This window comes from Crocodylus porosus, unplaced genomic scaffold (genome assembly GCF_001723895.1).
Source record: "Crocodylus porosus isolate Cpor-Errol unplaced genomic scaffold, CroPor_comp1, whole genome shotgun sequence".
NCBI lineage: Eukaryota > Metazoa > Chordata > Crocodylia > Crocodylidae > Crocodylus > Crocodylus porosus.
The window spans coordinates 25,514,878-25,537,174 of NW_017728918.1; the positions used below are offsets into that span (position 1 = coordinate 25,514,878).

Consider the following 22,297-nt stretch of genomic DNA (forward strand, 5'->3'; position numbering starts at 1 on the left):
AAAAAAATCTTGCCTTCAGTGACCACCAAGGCAACATCTGAAATTCATACCCAGTTATTTTCAATCTTTAGTTAGTCTGTAATTTTGTTGGAGAGGTCTGGGTTATCTAAGGACATCAGTGAACAAGAACAACTTGGCCTACTCCCACAGGGCCTTGATTTGGAGATCCTGTCAGGAAACATTTGATGAAACTTATAAGGAAAAAAATTAGAGTTAGCAAGCCAGGCAACTGACCAGTCAAAAATTGTCAAGTGACTAGTCAATTGACGCCATATTTTTTGACTGGTCAAAGATTTTAGCAATGTTATGGGGAGTGAATTTTTTTTTCCATTTACTTAACAGAAATACGGTTTTTAAACTGTGTGTAACATTTCTTAATGAAAAAATAATACTTTTTTCTGTGTGTTATTTGACCATATTGGCTATTTTTTTATTTACAATTTTTGACCAATATCTGACCCATAAATTGACTGAACTTTGACTGGTCAAATACCCAAACCTAGAAAAAATGTTTTTTCCTCAAAATCAAAAAGAATTTGGAAACAAAAAGGATCCATTTCTACAAAATTTCATGCAGGAAAAAATTTTTGGAACAATTTTGTGCATTCAAAATTCCAAAATCTTCTTAAAGTTTCTCTTTTTTATATTCTTGGTTATTCCTATACCAGTCTGTGACATACTGGTCATAATAGTGCATAGTTTAGTATCAGATATTTTGATCTAGAAAAAGCTACGCAGCTTCAATCAGTATAGTAACTGTAGTAATAATTTCAATAAAATAAAAAAAATTGTATATTCTGTGTTAATTTACTGAATCCCAACATAAAATTCCCCAAGGTATAATACAGGCCAATACTAGTATTGATGCATTATGAACTATAAATATAAAACCTTTATATAAGAATTGTAAATGTTTCAAAATTAAGTTTTTTCCAAAACCAGATTTCATTCCAGAATTTTGATTTGGTGGGAAGTTTCAAAAACCTGATTTCCTTCCAAACCAGACTAAAGCCAAAATAAATTTTAGAAATAGCAAAGCTTTCCAGCGAGGTGACAATCTCCATCAGTTTTAGCTTTATAACAGAGGGAAGAAAGTTATTGCATTTCCTAACATTCATCTGTTAAAAAATCGCTACACCCAACTGAAAGTTGTGATGTAAAATATTCTAGTACAGTATAGACCACCTCTTACGTTGCTAAGAGACAAAAAAATTACTTATCTTTATATTGTGTATAATTCGAAGTACTTAAAAGCAAGGATATGAATATATATGGCATTTTCAATTTTACATTGTGCCCATAAACACACTTTCTTCCAGGATAAACAAATATACTTTAAAATATCAGCACAACTACTTAAATTCTTACTAGTAAAGAGCTGGAGTGATGTTTCAGTAGCTTACATGAACCTCATGCTACAAGACAGCTGACCTATGGGCCCAACTACAAATGTCCAGGAGAATCTTAGGGGTTTGGGTTTTTCATTTTTTTTGTGGGGCCAGGGAAGCATATTAGGGGGGGGAAACAAAAAGCCAATGGATAGGGCTGCACTATAACAGTGTCCAGATTCCAATTCTGCAGTCAGATGCTGAGAAGGCCTACCAACTCTCCACAACTGTTAAATTTTCTGTAACTTGGACTGACTGTAGTTGAAGAAAATAAGTGGTTTTTATTGTAAATTTAAGTTTTTATAAGACAGAGACAAAGAAATATTATACCAAAGGTCATGCTTCCCCCAACGTGCGCACAACGGTGGGACCCCACCCCTTCTGCCCCTGGACGAGCTGTGGGTCCATCCTATGCCCCTTCCTGCTCCAGCTGGGCAGCACCTGCTCCAGCCCTAGCAATAGCCCCACTCCTTCCCTCACCGTGGGGGCCTTGATCTGCACCACCTCAATCCCCCCCACCCCCGCCCCACCCAGACTTATCAGCAGACGCTGCTCTCCAAGTTGCCAGGCTGCACTCCTGGCTGCGTGCATGCTGCAGCTGCACGTATGCATGCAGTATTTATCAGCAACATTATTGGCTGCATCAGCCAAAAAAAGCCAGCTGCTGATAATGTCAATTTTTCTTTCATCGGTGCTGACATATGGACTGATCTTTCAAGTCAAAGTTGCACAGATTTTAAAGATAAAAGGGACAATTCATGACAGTCTGAGTTTCTGTGTAATGCAGTCCACAGATTTTGCCCAATGACTCCCACATCTAGCTCAACAACTTGGGGTTATCAAGAACTGCAACTAAATTAAGGTTTTATAAAAAGCAGGATGAAACGTTGCTATGGAAAAGCTACTGTATTTTCACGATCTGTTGCATATTAGGCAATTATTTCTATATAAGGGAACCATTACAACACACAGACTGAACTCTGGCTAGAGTGCTTCAACCACAATGACTGTAATAATGTATATTGTCCATAGTGGAATTCACAACATGAAATCACAGTAAATGCAAGGCTTGTCCAGATGTGTTTGTATTCCTTGCTATTAAAGGAGCAGTTAAGAAAGGAACTCAAGTGTCTACTCTTATTTCAGATTATTAGGAAAAGTTAATTTGCTAATACCTGCAATTACAAGTGCTTTATCAGGCACAACATTTGATGCAGCAACATTCACTTAAAGACATTAAACATCACTATCAACACTTCTGAACTTGGGTACTTCTCTAGGACTCTCAATGCCCTGAACCAGCCTAATATCAGCCCTAATTAGACTTGGGGAGAAGAAAAACAAAACAAAAACCAACCAACCAAACAAAAACAATTCCAAGGTATTTCTGGGGGTTTTTTCTAATTTGGAAAGAAAGTCTAAAGTTCTGGGTCTTCCATGAAAGGAACAACCCTGGCATCTCTAGCTTAGTGATTCTCGACCAGGTGTCGTGGCATCCCAGGGTGCCACCAGATCCTCCCAAGGGTGCTGTGCTATGATTCCTCCTCCCTGCCAGGTACGCCAGCAGACTGCAGACAAGCAGCACCTATGGCTGGTCCCCACTTCTTGGCAAGCCCCTGCACCAGCTACCTCTGTGCAGGCAAACGGGTGTGCCAATGTTGGGCCACTGTGACCTATTTTTCAGCCTAGCTCTTTCCCCAGTTCCTCCCATGCTCCCAGGGCCAGCAGGAGGGGCTGACAGTGCACTGTGGTTCTAGTCAGTGGTGTGCAAGTCTCTGGAGAAATGGCTGCGCTGGTGGGGGCAGCCCTTGCCCCTCAGGTACAGACCACAGGTGGGGAGGGGACAGACAGTGAAGAAAAAAAAAGTAGGACATAGTGGGGTAAGGCCCTGTCCCCATTGCCAGCATGTCAAGCGTGTTAGTTTAAAAGTGAAGCCATGGCAATGAAAATCTTTGTTTATGTGCCTTTAAAAGGAGGGGAAAAAATGATATTCCTTGTATCTCAAGTAGTAGACATTATCTGGAATTTGAACTTTAATGTTTAGTGGGAGAGAATCGAGCACCAGCTAAAATTCTAGCTCAATGTTTCTCAGTTCCTTAGAGACTGGAAGGGAACCTCGAGGCTAAAAAGGTTGAGAACCACTGCTCTGGTCCACGTCCACTGTGGAGATGTAGACCTGGAAACCTGGGCTGCTGGAGTCGCAGCCTAAGAGCTTGTGCTCACAAGGACTACCCGGGCCCCAGCTTGCTACCAGCTGACTGGACAGGCTGACAAGTAAGTGGGAGCCTGGAAGCCCTGCTCCACAGCTGACCATCTAGTGAGCTGCAAAGGAGCCTGCGAACTTGGGAGCCAGGACTCCCAGGGCATCTCAGCTCCCCTATGAGCCTGCCAGGTGAGCTGGGGAACCCGAGGGTTAGAAATTTGAGAATTGTGATGTGCAGGTTTGTGGCTGGGAAAAAACTGTCAGGAAGACTGAATGACCCAGCTGCAATGGACCGGCATGCTCATAGAAAATGTTCCGCCTGCAAGTTTCTGAACAGCTCTACTCCTAAAGTTACTTTATAAAGCTGTTAAGTCATTTCTTTTCATCAACCCACAATTCAAGTGGCCTAACTTCCAAATATCCTAGCAGTTGTTACCAACTGTAGCCACTTTCAAAGTAAGGTACCTTTAAAACTACCTGGATTGTAAATTTCAACCACAGGTCATACAGAACCTCCCTGTCTGCATCTTTTTATTGCCTTACTCTTGTATTTACTACTGCAATTCTTTTCCTTTTCAAATTCAAAGGTCCCATATCCTTTAATGCAACAGTTTAGCTACATCAGTCAGCTCTGTGAGGTTGTCAGAATTATACTGACATAGTACTTATTTGGCAATAGGTTACTGTACTTCAACAGAAACTATCTTAATGACAGGTCATAAAATAATTTTTGTTTAAAGATGCAAGCGATTATACAGTGATAACAGAGGAACAAGGAAAAACTCGCACCCCATATGTTGACTCTGAGCACCAAACCTTGTTTGTCTGATTTAGTCAGGCAAGTCCCTAATGGTTGAATTCATAAAACCACTGCTATCTACACATCTAGGAGTGGTTGCTCAGGTAACCAGATAACATGGCCACAAATTGACATCGTCTGATTAAGTTCTTTTCCTTCACAAGCCCTCCTCTTCTACCTATACATACTGTCAAAGGACAAAACCCACCAACACTGCAGGAAGTTTCTGCTGATGATTTTTGCACAGTTACTATGTTGTGGACCATGAAAAAGGGCCCTACCAGCCTGACCTCATGTGAGGAATTCTTACTCTCAAAAGCAGTCCCACTGGAAACAAAGAAACTACCTGGGCAGGTTCTGTTTCAGGGCCAGGCTTTGTCACTGGAACAGCAATTAGAAAAGACTTCACCACAAGCCAAATATGAGTCTACGCTTCCAAGGCTGGCCAGCGTGGCAAAGGTTAGAGGAATACAAAAAATATAGCTACTTGCTACCAAAAGGGAGCATAGAGCTCATGACTAATCTTTTCAGTTCTTGGTATTGACAGGATTTGTACAACCATGTTAATTTTTATAAAAATAGCAAATCGTATTACCTCTATGCTGCAAGACCAAAGATTCACAATGATACCTTAATACAGATTAAATAAAAATAGCACTACCTGAGTCAATCTGAGGATGATAATGCTTTGTAATCCCATGCTCTTAGAGGCCGAATGTTTGTACAGCAGTGAATCAACAAGAGATGCTTGCATCAGAACATGGTTCATCTTTTTGCTTCCTATGCTATACCACTTGCTCATGCAAACCATAGGAGAAGGAAAGTGTCTGTAGTATGCTTAGTGTGAAGAAAAGAAGAAAAGCCCTGTCTATTATATAACAATGCCATGTCCCATAACTTTGTTTTAGCTCTGAAATCTAGTTTAGGCATATTTTTAATTTTTTCCCCAACACCTTATCCTCAAAATACTCCCCAAATAAATTTGACTATAATTTTAGAAAAGCAGTACAAGAAGCTTATGTTCTATTTGTGCTGCAATTTCATTTATTAAAAGGGGAAAAAAATTAGGCATGTGGCACAGCAAATCCATCCTAATTTTTTTTTCAGAGAGTTTCAAGTGATTAAATAATGCAGTAAAAATATGGAAAGTACAATGCAAAAAACCTCCAAGTAGTGGTCTGAATTATAAAAAGAACACGAGGAAAACAGGGGGCAAAGGGAAATCAAAGATGAAGAATGTAATGTACTGAATAAAGCTGGATACAGGAAAAGCAGAAGAAATGAGTTAAAATACATGTTTCAGTTAGAAACATATGGTCACAATTTAACCTGAAATTGTTCTTAGGTGCCACTCTCCCACAAGCTGCTTCACTTAATGGTGTTGTCCGATTGTTTTTTTCAGTATCTTAGTGTTACACTAAGGGGAGGGAGTGGGGCTGGAATGAAAATATTTATATTAATACATCAGTCATTCAAGCTCTTCTCATTCCTTCTAGAGCGATCTTATCAGACTGTGAAGAAAAAGATAAATACCAAAGTTCAATGCCAAGGAAACTCCTTATATATTTTTTTCTTTTAAGCAAGGAGCAAAAACAAAATGGTAGGCTAACTGTACTATCAAATGGGTAATCAGTTTGTGTCTTCTTTCCCCACTGGGTACAGGTGGTGTTTCACACACCCAAGATAATCTTCTGGTTGACTTAAGCCAGGCTGCTGGGGTCTGGGATAAACAATCTGAGCAAAATAAAGAAAGGAAAGTATCAGAGGAAGAGATGCATCATAAAGAGTTTTTAATAAGGACAATGGTTTGTCAAAGTACCTGCATGGAAAACCTGCAACGAAAGGAAACCTGGTAATAAAAGCTCACCACATTCTGACGTTTACTTTACTGTGGATTAAACTAAAGGTGAAGGAAAGCTTGATAGGGAGTGAGTGACTGGCTTTAAAAATGCTGGGGATCTAGCCCCTTATAGTGTTTTTTGGTGACACCACATTCTTGGGGGACTGGAAGGCAAGATGATATTCACATCTCTACTGGCAGATTCAGCAGCCAAGGTCTGAACAGACAGAAAAAAAAAGCCACCTTCTCCTCCTAGTGCTGGTCCTCAGTAAGGGTGGAGGAACATAAACGAAAGTAATATCCTGGTTGCATCGCAGCAGTTTCTAAATCCTCAAGCCTGGATAGTTTCTCTACTTGTATGGAACAGAAACAGGAGAAAACATTCACAGAGACTCAGAGAGGTTTTACAGCTATAAGGATACAGCAAACAGCAAGGGCTTTATGACCACTAGGCAAAGTAAATGGCATTCAACTTCCAGCAACAGCCCCCAACTCCTTCCACACTTCATGATTTACCATAGTCCACTATTTGCTTTTCTCCTGCCTCCTCCTCCATGACTTCACCAAACTAATAGTGGCGGTTACAATCATGTGCAAAGGAGCTCTGGCACAGACAAAGGCACTAGGCAGTTTTACCCAAAGAGAATGAGCAGAGCCTGAGGCCAACCAGGAACTGTGGGGTCAGTGAAACAGATGGTTCTGATAGGCAAGAGGGCTGGGTGGACAAGGTTTGGTGCACAAGAGGAGTATCTGGATGTGCAATGGTCAAGACCTAATGAAACTGAGCATGGCAAGTAAAAAAGCTTCCATATTTGGTTTCCAAAAAAGTAGGACTCAGGAGCAGGAGCATGGGCTACAATAAGTATAAATAAACTTTGTGAAACCAAGACACCTGTTGTTGCTTTATATTACCCACTTCCTGTGCTGGAAATAAGCTTTAGCTTTCACTGTCATACATTATAATAAAACTCCCACTTAGTACAGCTTGCCTTCTCTTTAAATAAGGGCAGAAGAGATGTCAGCTCAAGTCTCGATTAAAAGGTTTAAAAAAGTCAATTTACTGGCAGAATGAACCTTTCACTGGGCTGTGAGAACTTTTAGCCTACTCCAATCAGTGTGAGATCAAGATTTCACTAGTCCTGGTTGTGGTTTCAATGCTTAATGTGAAGTTACTTCCCAGTGAATGAGGCATCTGAAGATGCAGATGAGGCTATTCACCTGCCAGCTAAAAGATGTTTTCTGTTGCATTCAGAGGTTCTTCGTAATGCAAAATCCTGGACATGTGCCTATATCATCTATACTACTTGCACACACCTCCACCATTACCTCATGTCCCACCTTCTCTCTTCCTCGCCTATGTGTATAGCATATAGCAATTTCCTCTCCTTTGGCCAACAAGTTGCAATCCAAGACTCCACTCTGCTCAAAATGCTGGTACCCACTTCAAGAACAACATACAATCACCTTCCCCAGAGTCTTCCTCTAAAGACCTCCTAAACTTTCTCCTAGTCTTCCAGGCTTTTTGTGATTAGGTCCCTCCCCCTCTCCAGTGTTGCATTCTGCAACACCTCCACTTGCTCCCCTAGCCTTCCAATTTTGGATTCCTGAATCTCCACATCACTTGACCAATCACCGTTAAAAGGGCATAACTCAATGCTCATCTAATCAACAGCAACAGCCACAGCCACAGCTAGGAGAGGAGCAGGTTCCCTACTCTGCCCTCTAAGTCAATGGAAAACTCCTCTGCACCCCTTGTACCATAAAGATTTGAAGCTTCGTATGGCAAAAGCAATCACTGCAGTCTTTCTGCACTGCAAGATATTATAGCATACATTTGGTCAAATATTACATTGAAATGATAAGGTAGAATACATTTCTCCTGCACACATTATAAACGGTGGCAAGACATATCATGGGGCCTGGTTGAATTCCTGTTTGTACCTTGTTTCATGAAAGACTAATCTAAATATTGTGACTTTGCTAAACCAAAAGCAACATGAAGAAACAGGCTCTAAAACATTACAATTTAAAAACAACAGGAGCCTAATTTTAAAATCGTTAAATTGTTGTGAGCATTACAAATCTATTTGTAGGGGTGAATAATACAAGCATTAATGTTTCCTGCACAACATAATATATTTACAGGATTTAAATGATAACAGTTACTGTGACATCATGTACCCGAAAGCATGAACAGTTATGTTACAGCTCTGATGCTATTTGCTGTATTTAGAAAGTGAGTTTCTCTTTCTAAATTCTTCTCAGCTACAATTTTACAGTGGAGTCGGGGGGAAGGAATCAAACTGCAAGATCAAATGCATCATTTGAAGGTGTTTATCATCACAACAATTAACTTATGAGAAGGTATCTATATTTACTGGAGTCTCTAACTACTCTGGTAGGGTTAGAAATATAAGATGTAGGTTTTCTTTCTTTCTTTAAATATGGGAGGGGGGAATAAAAATAATAACAAAAAAGACCAGCTTAAGTTCCATTAAACTGGTTTGGTCACTGACAGACAACTCATCTGTAAAGTTTTTAATACAAATGCTAAATATACATTAATGCAATATTAAATCCACATAATATACCATATAAAAGTCTAAAAAATTAGAGTGAATATTTTATAGCAGTGTTAATTGGGGTACTTTGTTCGCATAGGTGGATGCTTTATTTTGTTATTTAAGTGTATAGCAAACTTTGAGCACGAGTACCTGCCCCTATTGAAAACTGTGCAGCTACATGCAGGCACGTAATTAAGTAGCTTGCACAATCAAGAACACTTGAGCACATGCTTAAGTATTTCTCTGAACTGAGACCATAGTATTTTTATTCATTCATTTATTTAGAGTCACACCTCTTCCCCATTCAAATAGTTCATACAGTTAAATATGAGTGTTTATACCGTCAAGCATATATAAAAGCATGCAGCACGGTGAGCTACTATTGCTATAGGGCACACCTGACTTGGAGTTTGGTTAACTGAAAACAAAATGCTTACAGTTATTTCAGTCACTACACCTGCCTCCAACTCCATCCATCTCCACCCCCACAAATACCCAATATACTTTCCATTCCACATTGTTCCAGGCCCTGAAATTACCATATGAGAAAAATCCTTCAAAGAGAACAGGGGAAACTAATTAAGGCTAACAACCTGAAAAGTGCAATTAACAGTCACCTAAGGCACAGATCAGTTCTTAAATTGTACTGTTATAACCATGCTGATTAGAAGTCCAGTTTTATTCTTGACTGTATGACCAGTAGCATTCCCAGTATGGAAACAGTTACACTTAATCCTAGTCTACTATTTGTCCTGAAATATAAACACAGCTGTAGAACCAATTGCTGGTATAAAGGTGCCTTATAATGGTACCGCTTATTTCAGTTCTCCAACTGGAATACACTACATCAGCTTAAGCCCTTTCAAGCTGGGTAAAAACTTCATCTTCAACGAGTGGGAAGGGTATTCACTGGTATAAAGTAAAAGTGGCATTAAATACTAAATTCCATTTTTAAAGTGGCTTAGGAGCTCAAATCTAATTGATTTTTGAAAATATAGTTCTTTACAGTAACACAGGGGAAACAGTAACCAATGTTAAGAATGTGCAAAGATTTTTTTAAATTTGTTCCCCCCCGCCCCACTTACAGCCCTTTTAGATGTCTGAAATTCTGGATGAAAAAATTAGCCAACAAGTAAGATTTAAATTGACAGTTTAGTACTGTGTATTTAAAGGTCAAGCAACTTTACTGTGGCAGATCCTACATTCTACTCCACCCTAAGGAAGAGAGTTTGATTCATTTAGCAACATCTCAAAACACTAGAGGCCCTTGAAGTTTCAACAGAGCAAGTATTACAGATAAATAAATGTCCCAGAAATAAGATACCTGGGATGCAGATATATAAATGCTCCCCTACCTTCAGCACTGGCAACGGTTACTCACAGGAGTGGTCAGAAAAGGAGCAAAAGATTGAAAATCTGCCTCAGGTGGTTTAAGCTTTGTGAAGATTTGTGTTAAGTCGTATGGACTGCATAACTAAACATACTTAAAAGTACAAATCCTTGCCTTAGCCCTTTATTTGAATTTTCGAAGTAAGATGATGTTCCATTTGTTACACATGGACCTTTCTTGAAAGAACTAAATTAATGTTATACCAACTGTATGAGTATGAACAAGTTTAAAGGGGCACTTATTGAAAATGCGTTTTAGGCAAAAGTTTACAAATGCTCAAACATGAACACAAGATGTATAATATGCATTAAAAACATCTAGGAAGCTACTTTTTAGCACTCTGGACATATAAACAAGTTTCCTTTGGACTCAAAAACACTGGTATTCTTTCTAACAAAAGACACTTTAGTGTAATACAGATTTATTTCACTGAAGGGAGGAACATTAAACTGCAGCCAAGTACCCCAAGCCTGTTTGAACACAAGTGCTTTATTTAATAGCTTATATCCTGTGCACTAGGCAAATGCAAGTAAAAGGATAAACTTCCTGAGCAATTACCATGCAATGATATAATTGTGTTAATCTTATTGGAAAGAATTCCGTATTGAAAGAAGAAGTCAAACACATATTTATCCAGAAACAAGTCACTGAAAACACAACTGTCCACATCCTCAGTTGGTATTTAGGGGCATACCTCAACAAAACTGAAGAGAACTATGCTGATTAACAGCAGTTTGAGTAAAGTGGTCATATTAACATTTCTGTAGGATTCTTACCTTTTACATTTTCTGACTATTTTAGTGGTATTTTAACTAGTTTTATTAGCTTCCTCTTTATAAGCACATACATACGTATGAAATACACAGCAGTATGGTATTAAGACATGAGCCATAGTAATCATATTAGTAAAGGCAAAAGTGAGCTGGGCAGGTTACCCTGAGCTGCTTAATTGGACAGAATGAAATTTTAATAGATAATCTGCCCTTTGAAATGAAAAGGACTTTGCAGTCCCATGGGGCAGTATAGACTATTACTTGAAAATACAACCAAATTTGGGCAAATTTCCCCCACTGGAGTCAAGCTTTAAATAAATTAGTCTTAAAAAGAAAAAAAAAAGATAATTAATTCTCAGGAAATTGATTCTAGTGTGAAAATATAGATTAAAACCTTTTTTTTAAACCCCATTCATCAAATCCAAAATGAAGGGCACCTTGTCTCTAAAAAGGACCCTAAACGTAATTCAATACAGAAGATTAATACCTGCTGCAGACTAATTTAAGATCTATACTTTCTATTTTGCCAGTTCATCTGATGCCTTCGAAGAGCAAAAGCTGAAAAGTACTTACCACCTATCTTGGAACTTCAGAGCAAGTTCAATGGCTTCACTTGCCTGAAGGAAAGAGCACAAAAATACATACTTTACATATAGCTTTCCTTTCAGTCAGTCTTTTACATGACTTACACTTTTGATGACTATTTCCATCTCTATGGTACCTTACAGCCAAGGATTCAAAAGCTAAAAAATACAAATTCTAGAGACTCCACAAAGCCCACCAGGGGCTTCATTATTGCTATTGATTTTACATGCAAGAGGCTCAGAGGCAGTGATGAGCAGCAGTACAATACACTATGACAGGCAAATTAATTTAGCAACTGTACCTTCTTGGGAGTAAATGCTATTATTCCCATTTTGCAGGTGAAGAAACAGACTCAGAGAGATTTTAAACCAAGTCAAGCACCCCTTGAAAGAAAAAAGAAACGAACCAACCAACATTTAACAGAAAAGCTCCAAAAGTTTAAATTTTTTGAAAAAGTAAAGCTTCTGGATAACAACTGGACAATATTTCTTAAAGTCATAATATTTGGCTCCAATCCTACACAATTTAGTTTAACTGGACTGCAGGGAATCAATCTGAATTTAAAATCCAACGTCAATGGAAAAGAAAGGACCACTGAATTACTGGAAGCAATTTATAGTAGAAATGTAATGACAAGGCAGAGTTAAAGCAGATGTCAGTTATCTTTTGAGGGTTGGGTAGAAGAGGGTGGCTGAACCCATCTAACATTTTCCTGATTAGTAGTGCAAAGCTACCAGTGTGGTGGTGAAGATTATCCTTCCAAGAAGAATCTTTATGCGCAGGCTGCAAAAATCACAGAAAAAAGCAATGCAATGAATGCTTATATTATGTAATGCTTCCTACACCCTGGTATTCTGGGCTGAAAACAGTGAGAACTTCTTACGTTACACAAGTCATTCAACTTTCCCAAACAGACACCTCATAGTCTAAAAATGTCTTTAATTCACATTGCTGTCTTTCCTCTGAATGGGTGGTCAATCAGCATTAAACTAACCATACAGTGTCTAGGGACTAAAGATGGACATACGTCGAAGTCAATGTCTGAAATGCAAGACAAGATGGACACACACACTGCATAACATATTTTCAAGGAGAGAACCCAGAATCTTGAGCAGAAAAAAAAAGGTCACTACTAAGCAAAGTCACTGAGCTTTAGGCCTTTATCTGAAATGAAGCAGTAGGCTTTTGGCCTCAGTGGCAGCCAGCTACTAAAAGAACACATACAATTAGGTCGCACCCCTTCTGGGTGATGAGCAGCACCACAAACCTTGTTGAGAGTGCATCCCAAGCATGACCTATTACAAATTTCCATTTCAGACCTATTATACCATTCACTTGTAGGACAGCTCGGAGACACCACACCAGTCATGCAGACTTTCAGTGGAATCAGGTTAACTGTCAAGATACAGTCTTACTTTAATTCCATTGTGCCCACATACAGGAGGCAAAGCATCCCTTCACCCTACGATGATCCATTGCCTGTACTGCAAATGTGTCCCCTGAAGCATTGGGTTGTGCAATCTAAAATTACCACATTTACTTAAATCCAAAACTATGTTCTCCTTCCCCTTTCAGCATGAGGGAAAAAAGTCCTTCATCTTAGATTCAAGTAGAAGGTGGAGTGGGAGGCAGGAGACTGCTGCAGCTGATTCTGGCTCTAAGCCCGAGTCAGGCCAGGGTGAGGTGACTGCTGCAGCTCCTTCACCTCCTCCTCCTTCACAACCTCTACCCTCTCTCCTTCCCTTGCCCTTTCCTGTCAGACACCTTAGGCTTGTTCTGTTTCAGGCAGGGAGTCCATGCAAGCTCAATCCCCTACCTGGCCAACCAGCAATGGCATAGCTCCAGCCCTGGGATGCTGCTGCATGGCCAGGCATGGGTTGGAGTTGGCATGTGCTCCATGCCCAAGAGTCAATGGAACTGGAGCCGCACCTGACAGTAAACTGAGGAAGGCACAGAGGGTGTGGGGATCAAGCTGGGGGCAGAGGCAACAGGGGGTGGAGGCACCAGATGGGCAGGCTGCAGGGGAGACAAGTGGTAGGCACCACCTGCCTCTGCTTTCCCCATGGCAGTGGTGGGAGAAACAAATTTAAGATGACCCTACACAGGAAATTATAATAAATTTATACTTTTTCCATATATAGAAGCTAATTATTGAAGGGGCATTTTAAATTCAACATCTTCTTGGACTTGGGGAGATGTTATCCTCTTTTTCTTCATGTTTTGTCATGGCCATTATTCTTACAAGTAGGCTTCTCTCCAGTAAGGAGCCTGACCTATAGTAGACTCTCTTCCTTTATAGCAGAAATAGTTTCACTCTGCACTGGTGCCATATACATTCATTTTGCTGATAATATTATCAATCAATAGTAGTAATCAACATTAAAAAGCATCTACCAAAGTCTTGGAAGTTCAGCTTTCACAGGCAAACATTAAGGCAAATCAATACTGTTATTAAAGCTACCTTTGGAATAAGGCTTCTCTCTAGCTGATCGGGTTTTTTTTTGGTTTTTTTTTGTTTTTTTTTGTTTTTTTTTTGTTTTTACAGTACATGCCAGCAAACCTTGTTCAGATAAAGACAGCCTTTGCTCTCCCTTTCCCAAGTAACAAATCGTGGTTACCTACAGCTTTTTGCTTGTTCAGAATCTGCCAATTTAAGCTTACCATCTTTCTGAATGCAAATAAGTGACTGTTCATAAGCCCTAAAATCCTGCAGTCTACTCAATATTCTTGCAACCATCTCCCAGTCCCAGATATAAAAAGGCCAAAACACTTCCACTGTGTACCACCCTGTTCTTTCACAACAGACTTGCCTTGGCCACATCTTTGACTTTTCTCTCTAGCCCATTTCCAACTTGCAACGTGCAGAAGCCAGCGCACTAAACATCCACTGAGACCGTTCTAACAATTTCTTCCTTATACCTTCCTTATACCGAGTGACATGCTGTGTCTGGCCAACGCATGCCAGTCAGCCTCCTGCTCTACAGGATGCATCTCTCTGGCTCCTCTCACCACGTTTCCTCCCCACCCTAACTCTCATATAATTGCTGCATCTATAATCTAGACCTCATAAATCTACTGCAGGGGCGGGCAATTATATTGGGTGGAGGGCCGCTTACTAAGTTTTGGCAAGCCATCAAGGGCCGCATGACAGGCAGCCAGGGGTAGATATATATCGATTTTCTCCATTTTTTAGGGGCTCTGCAGAACGGATAGAATGGCCTGGCGGACCACATCCAGTCCACATTTTACCCACCCCTGATCTACTGGGTAATGCAGTTGTACAAACATGCAACTGCCAGTCATAAAAGCAGTGTTAAATTAATTAATTTTCTTTGTGACCAGTGGATGAATATGATACTGTGACCCAAAGAAACAGAGCTCCGTACAGTTCTCTCAATTCTGTTAAATTATGGGAGGGAAGGATACTGCATGACAGTGTTGTTAGCCTTGAGTTTGGACAGTTGGAAGAGCAGTTATTTCTCCTCAAGGTACATTTATAGTGACTTGGTATAGACATGCCTGAGCTAGCTTTAACCTGGCGAGGTAAGGAAGCTGCAGTGGTCTAACCACAGTGGCTCAGAACTCAGCATAGGCTATTTCACCCTGCCTTTTGAGGCAGGTCTTGCAGACCACACCAAATTCTGTGCTGTGGCTAGGTTGCTTATTGCTACTTCAGCAAATGAATTTAAAGCCAAATCCACAGTACAATGCTGTCATTGCTATAACTAAAGTACAGATGTACTCCTCCCCCAGTGCTGCATAGAGAGGTTTAGGTAGTGTCTGAGCAGCATGACCTGTTGTTCATCCCTCCTTCCTCTACTGGTATCCATGGTATGCATTATTTTCTATTTATTAAGGGTACTCATAATGGCCCTTATTTCCATAATATTTGAGTATGCTAGTCTCCTTAGACCTTGAATGCATATGGTGAGATAAGACCACAGACAAAACTGAACATTCCTGCTAGAAGTCCACAATAGGGACCATTTTAAATATTAGCTTCAGGTTAGCCAGAAGTCTTAAAAAGCATGAAGAAACATCAATTCACTGAGTTATAGAACACTTAGAATTCTAGGAAATAGCTATGGTGAGGCACCCAAGACATTCCCCATGGATTTTACTTCAAATACCATTTACAACTTCCAGCTGAACAGAAATACATTCCCAGTAGAGGTGTACTGTTATATCCGTTGCATACCAGATCCACACTGATAAATAGAAAATTAACATTATCAGCTATTGGCTTTTTTTGGCTGGTGTAGCCAATGTCACTGATAAACGTGGCATGCATGCATACAGTTAGACGCATGGACACAGTGAGAAATGCAGCCGGGTAGCTTGGAGAGCAGCCCCCATGATGAAGGAGGAGGTGGGGCAGCCAGGGTGGTGAATGGGACTCCAGGGCCAGGAGAGGGATGGAGCCAGGCAGCTCATTTGGGAGGTACGGCCTACAGCAGGGGGCTCCCAAGGAAAAGGCAGCAGAGTAGAATGCCCCAAGCATGGGTGGCACTAGGGGGGGCTATAGCCACTCCAGTCCACCTTAGCTCTCACATAGCTACCCTGGCAAGCGCCACCACTGCCTGCCTCATGCAACTGAGCCTGCTCTGTTCCTGCCTGTGCTCAGCCCAGCCCCTCACCAGGAAGAGACTGGCGTTGCCCCTGGCCCTAAGCCCATTGTGGGCAGCCTGCCTCCACCCCATACATAGATCTGGGGGGGGGGCACATGCCCCCCATACCTCACCCAAGGGTGCACACAGCTGTACAGGGATGACCATTCCCCGTCACCATGTTCCCTGGATGAGCCACCCACCACTTCATACAACTCCCAGCCCTGGGATCCCATTCACTGCTCTGGCTGAGCAGTGCCTGCCTTTTTGCCACCTCCCCCACCATAGGGGCCTCAATCTGCCACTCCACACTCCTTCCCTCCCTCAAGCCCCTTCCCCCAGCCAACTTACCTGCAGGGTGCTGCTCTCCAAGCTGCCTGGCTGCATTCCTATAAATCATCTATCAGATCAGTATTGGCCGATATGCCTGGTTAATAATCAGCTATCTGTATTGGCCAAGGAAATCTTTATGAGTGCACCCCTAGTTCCTAGGCTACTGGGATTCCTCATGCTTTAAAATAATCCACAACTTTGGTTATAAGAACTGATTGTGCAGCAACTGACAATTCCTTCAGTTTCTTCTTCTGCAGTTGGCATACGTAGCTTTCCAACATTCATTTTTGCAACATGAAGTGTGGCTCGTAATTAAACAGTAGCTGCCAACTGCTTACTAAGCAAATCTGGCATTGTTAGGTAAATGTAATTTTAACAGTGAAGCTGAAACCAAGCCAGGCTCATTCCCTGCCCAGTGAAAAGTTGGAGAAAGATTCACAGATTATAGCATCTGAAGGGGCCTAATGAAACATTGTGTCCAACCCCCTGCCCCGGCAGGAAAGAGGACTGAGGTCAGACAATCCCAGCCAAGTGATTGTCAAGCCTCCTCTTGAAGACCTCCAAGTTAGGTGACAGCACCACCTCTCTTGGAAGCCCATTCCAGACTCTGGCCACCCTTATTGTAAAAAAATTCTTCCTAATGTCTAACCTAAATCTACTCTCCCCTAGTTTGCACCCATTATTCCTAGTTACTCCCTGAGGCGCTCTGGTAAACAGTGCATCCCCAATTCCCTGCTGTCCTCCCCTGATAAATTTATAGGCAACCACAAGGTCACCCCTCAGCCATCTTTTGTATAGGCTAAAGATAGTAACATCAAATCATTAGTAAGACAATGTTTAAAAAAAAGTTAGCACTGCAGTTCCCCAAGAAGAGAGAACATCGAGAGGCAGAAAACTACAGGTTAACAAATCTTGAAAATATGTTACTATTTATTATTTACTGGGTGCTTAAAACAGCTCTTAAGCAAATCCCCTTTTTTGCATCTTCTCTGTATGTGGAAATAGCATCCTACATCTTTGACACCACACTTTATTAACAAAAATATTTTAATGCAAGGTTGTTTTTGCAATTTATATTACTACATAGGTAGAAGCTTCTAATATGATCTAAGATCTGCCTGGAGTCAGATGATACCTATTAGTTTATCCAGTGTAACTCCTACTCGTAAGGGAATTATAAAGAAGTATTCACAAGTATCTTATCATCATCCGTTACATTTTGCCTTAAGCAAATCCTCTTGGATCTAAAATAGTGGGCAATTACATCCAGAATGAATAACTACTCTTTCAACAGAGATGTGTAGCATCTCTGACTGGTTATTAATTGGACATTTTCTGCTTAGGGGTTAAGCTATTAAACTACCACAAGTCTGTCTACACCTATGCAGCTATGATCCTTCTTCAACACTAATATGAACAAAGAAATAAAAACATGCATCCAAAAATTTTGAGATATAGAAAAAACAGACATAGTAAAAAAAAATGCAAGAACGCTATACAATGACCTGTACTGAAATATTACTGGCATAGAGCTAGCTAGCCATGCGAATCTGAAGTCAGGTAGAAGATAGAGAGGGTTGCACCTTATAGATGAACTGTTTTAGAGGCATGGGCTTTCAGAAACAACAACCTACTTTGTTAGATGGTACAGTAAATACAATACCCCTTTGCTGTCTATGTCGACTAGACAGACAATGCCTATGTAAAATAAATAAATAAATAAATAAAATGAATGGATGCCAATTTTATATTGATTCCAGAAACACACAAAAGCCCATGGCAGAATACTTCAACCTCCTTAGACAGTCCATTCTCCACCTCAGCGTATCTGTCCTTAAACTTTAAAAAAACAACTTGAATGTGAAACTGCAAAACAGAAAGTCAGCCACAGACTAGGCAGTATTAACCGTGGTCGCAACTGGGACTATATGTTCCTATGCCACTACCTGGTCCAGCAGTTTCAGTGGTCTTCCAGATGTTAAGTGCCTTGTTCATGTAAAATTAGACTTCATCTTAACTGAAGTAAACAATCCACTTATTACCTCTCTTAGCATGCTCCCCCCTGCCCATCCCTTTCCTTTCTTTAGAACAACTTTGCTTTCTTTCTACCCATCCCTTCCTAGTATCTGTTGCAGTTGCTTTTTTAATAAAAACTGACTGCATTGTCTGAATGGGCATAAGCAACTGGGACAGAATTAAAAAAGGATGCTACAAGAATTCATGCCTCTGAACCAGCTGCTCTCTAGAAGTGCCACCCTGCCTTCCCCCTGAAATGTTATTGGGCAGATAACTCTCCTGGTACAAGCAGATGCAACTCAGATGATTTTAATGCAATTTTGCCCCTTTTTACCAAAGCTGAATTGCACTTTTATTTTGTATAAGGTGCTTGGCTCAAGTACTTCTTACTAACAGATGCTTTTTAGTACTGTAACATGTATTGAGGAAAAATGCACATCTCACTTGCAGAAACTTGCTGCATGGGCATTTTGGTGCCCAATTTAAATAATACTTTATACTTGCCACTTCCAGTCTCTCTCTACCAGGATCTTGAACTCTAAAAAAAAAACAAAAAATGATGGTAAGCAGCATTCCAATTTTAAGTAAGTTTGAACATGCTTTGGAGAGGAAGACTTCAAGACAATACTAGTGTCTAAATGTTGAACACAAGCTTCTTGTTTGTTTCAAAAAGGGCAACAATTTCTGACTCATTATGTGATTGAACCTAATCTTTAAGCAGTAAGATCACATATTGCAGTAGGCAATACTGCAGATACTAAATGGGGGGGGGGGGGGAGAGAGAGGAGAGAGACACTAATGCTCCACTATGACTAAGCATATTAAAATTTGATTAAATCTAAATTTTGCAAGCTTTAAAGTGCTAGTACAAGATGAATTACCTTCACTTTCTATTTTTTCCTTCCTGAATTGCATTTTTTAAAGCCAACTGGCGAATGCCACACATTGTATGGTCTGACTGGGCACTAGCTATTGGGTTAGAATTAACAAAGGGTGGAGGCAGCTTGGGTTGGAACAGTGCCAGCTGTTCACTCCATTTCCTCTTTTAATGTTAAACTCTTTCCAATAAGATTAACACAATTATATTACTACACATTCATTGTTCAGGAAGCTTATCTCTCTCTTCCTCTTTTTATCCTTCTCTTATGTCATCATACTACACACAATGACAACTACCAAGAACTGAATACATGTTGGGGTGCAGAATGACAGCTTTTTATCTTGTGTGAGAGATGGGCATGGGGGGGGGGTGGGAAGAATTTACTACAGCAAATTTTGTAAAGTAGATCCACAGAAAGGGGGTAGAACATAGCCTTTGGTAAATGGAGCTACAATAGTATCAGTTAATGTATATGAAAAATATCAGAGCGCACAAAGGCTAGAAAAGCTCAAACTTCTGAAGGTTAGGACATCCAAACCTCACATTAAAATGACAAGGATAGAAGTTGGGACTGCAAAGTTAAAGAAACCCAAATCACTTTAACTTTGTCCATATACCCGTTGTATTCTGCTCCCCCATCACCAGGGTAGCACAATTAAGTGTACACCCAGCCATGGAATTTACTAGTTCCCATCGATTACATCAGTTGACAGAGTTATTCTCTACATTCTACCATTCATTTATTTTTATTAATTATATTTCTATCCCTTATTGTTACAAATAGAATCATTTAGTCATAGAAAATTAGGGTAGGAAGACCTCAGGAGGTCATCTTCTAGTCTAACCCCCTGTTCAAAGCAGGACCATCCCCATCTAGTGCATCCCAGTCAAGGCTCTGTCTAGCCAGGTCTTAAAAACTTCCATGGATGGAGACTCTACCACCACTCTGTGTAACCTGTTCCAATGTTTTCCTACCCTGCTAGTGAGAAAGGTTTTCCTAATATCTAATCTAAACTTCCTTTGCATTTAACCTAGCACTAGAAGTACAAAATGAGCAAAGTAATGCACTGGTGTCTACCCAAGTCTGTAGGAAGCCTCCAAATAGCTGTAGAAGTAAGACCTGACTTCTTAATCTCCATCAGGATTCCACAATTTCATAACTGCACAAATATGGGATTTTAATTCTACGATGCTGTGATCTCAGTCATATTCCTGACAAATTTTGTCATTTCACTGCTGATCCATCTTATTGGGATCTGCTTGCAGCTCCCTTGTTTTCCTAGTCTACCTGCAGAGATAATGCGCTGGAACAAGCACACACTCTGCATTGTTCCATGGAACCAGAGCTGGAGACCAGCCGGCAGTCAGGGAACAGACAGCCAGAAACATAAGCAGGAAAGCTGGGCCTCTTGAAGAAGAAGAAAGCACAATCTGGAGAGCCTTAGAGAAGAGAAACTGAAACTTCCCATAAGCTTCTTCTTCTCTGACATACATAGGGGAGGGAAGAAAGAATTTGGACTTAGGCTGCCTAGAGGCAAGCAAGAAGTCCATTATCAAAACAGGCACTGCTGGAAAAGAAATAAATGTACATTATAAGCACTTCTTTTTGAGAATGATTGCTGTTTGGGCAGGGGCTCAGAAAGGATGGGAGTGGGGAATTTCTCACAGAAAATAAAGTGTATACTGCTATAGAATTTAGATGTTTTTGCCCCAGAATGCGGCTGTGTTACAGAGTATACAGGGACCCATTTGTAAGCATACCTGAGATTAGCATTAGCATGGCTTCTCTCACAGACAATGGCACTCAAATCTCTAAGGATCTGTGCACATTTAAAAGGATCTGCCAATTCAGACTCAGGAAAAGGCATACAGGCAAGCCCCCCGGTGAGATGCAGCTTTTTTCTGGCAAATGTATTGTGCCCTCGCTAATACATCTATCGACAGCTAATTATTTACCATTATTTTGGCTAATGGTAAAATTGTTTTAACAACTTAATTTTGCAGGTAAAATTTGAGTCTAGACCAGTGGGGGCCAACCTCTTTGGCAGGTGTGCCACAAATTAAGGCTGGGTCCTATCCCTCCCCTCAATCCCACTTCAAACCCCATCATCTGCATCCTACTCTCTGTCCAATCTGCCGTAAGCCATACACAGCTACTACCTGTGCCATTTGTGGCACGCATTCCACAGAATGGCCACCCCTGGTCTAGACCAAGCTCAGGATTGGTAGCCTGGCAGGCTGATAAGGACTGTCTAAGCTCAGTTGGAGGAGTTTATGGCAGTCTGAACTACAGCTGGTGCAGTAAGGATCAGCTGGCCTAGATACAGAAAGAATATGGATCCACACCTAAGCATAATACACTTAAATGCTTGCTGGTCCCAACTTACTGCCCATTACTAACATTGTTACAAATCTGGCTATCTGCACATCAGTTAAGCGCATACACTGCACATTGTGAAGCTGTTTCATTCAGCCCAGCTTCTGCTTGGGTTAACTGCAGAGTCACTAACAGCAACTATCTACTTTATAACTCCCTTTAACTGTGTCAGAAACAAAGAGGAGGAAGCAACTGTCAAAGGGCTGCTACTGAAAGGGTACCTTGAAAAGGACAGGAGCTGGTTAGCAGCTGTGAAACCATCTCCCCTCATTTTCCAGTTTTTTCAAAGCAGCCTAGATAGCAACTATTAAAAGCCTTGAAAATGGGGGAGCTAGGTAGTTTGGGAGCTGTTGAGGCCTCAGCACTGGCAGGGCAGCACACTTAACCAGCAGTGACTGGAGAAGGGCAAAGCCCTTTTTCAGTCTTAAATGGACTACACTTGAAATCTAGGCAGGGAAAGAGGAGGTCAGGATTATTTTGCTGCTTGGGCACCAGCCTTCTGGATGCACACATCTGGCACTCAATAAACTAGCAGCTGCAGC

The 22,297-nt window shown here is 40.8% G+C and overlaps 1 protein-coding gene across 1 annotated transcript in view; it reads right to left on the reverse strand.

Annotated features, from left to right (window-relative positions):
• The window catches only part of HPCAL1 (hippocalcin like 1), a 108,808-nt gene that overhangs the window by 79,578 nt on the left and 6,933 nt on the right, over positions 1-22,297 (reverse strand). The window contains exon 2 of the mRNA XM_019537410.1: positions 11,531-11,574. The gene's annotated coding sequence lies outside the window, so the exon portion shown is untranslated. The remainder of the gene's footprint in view (positions 1-11,530; positions 11,575-22,297) is intronic.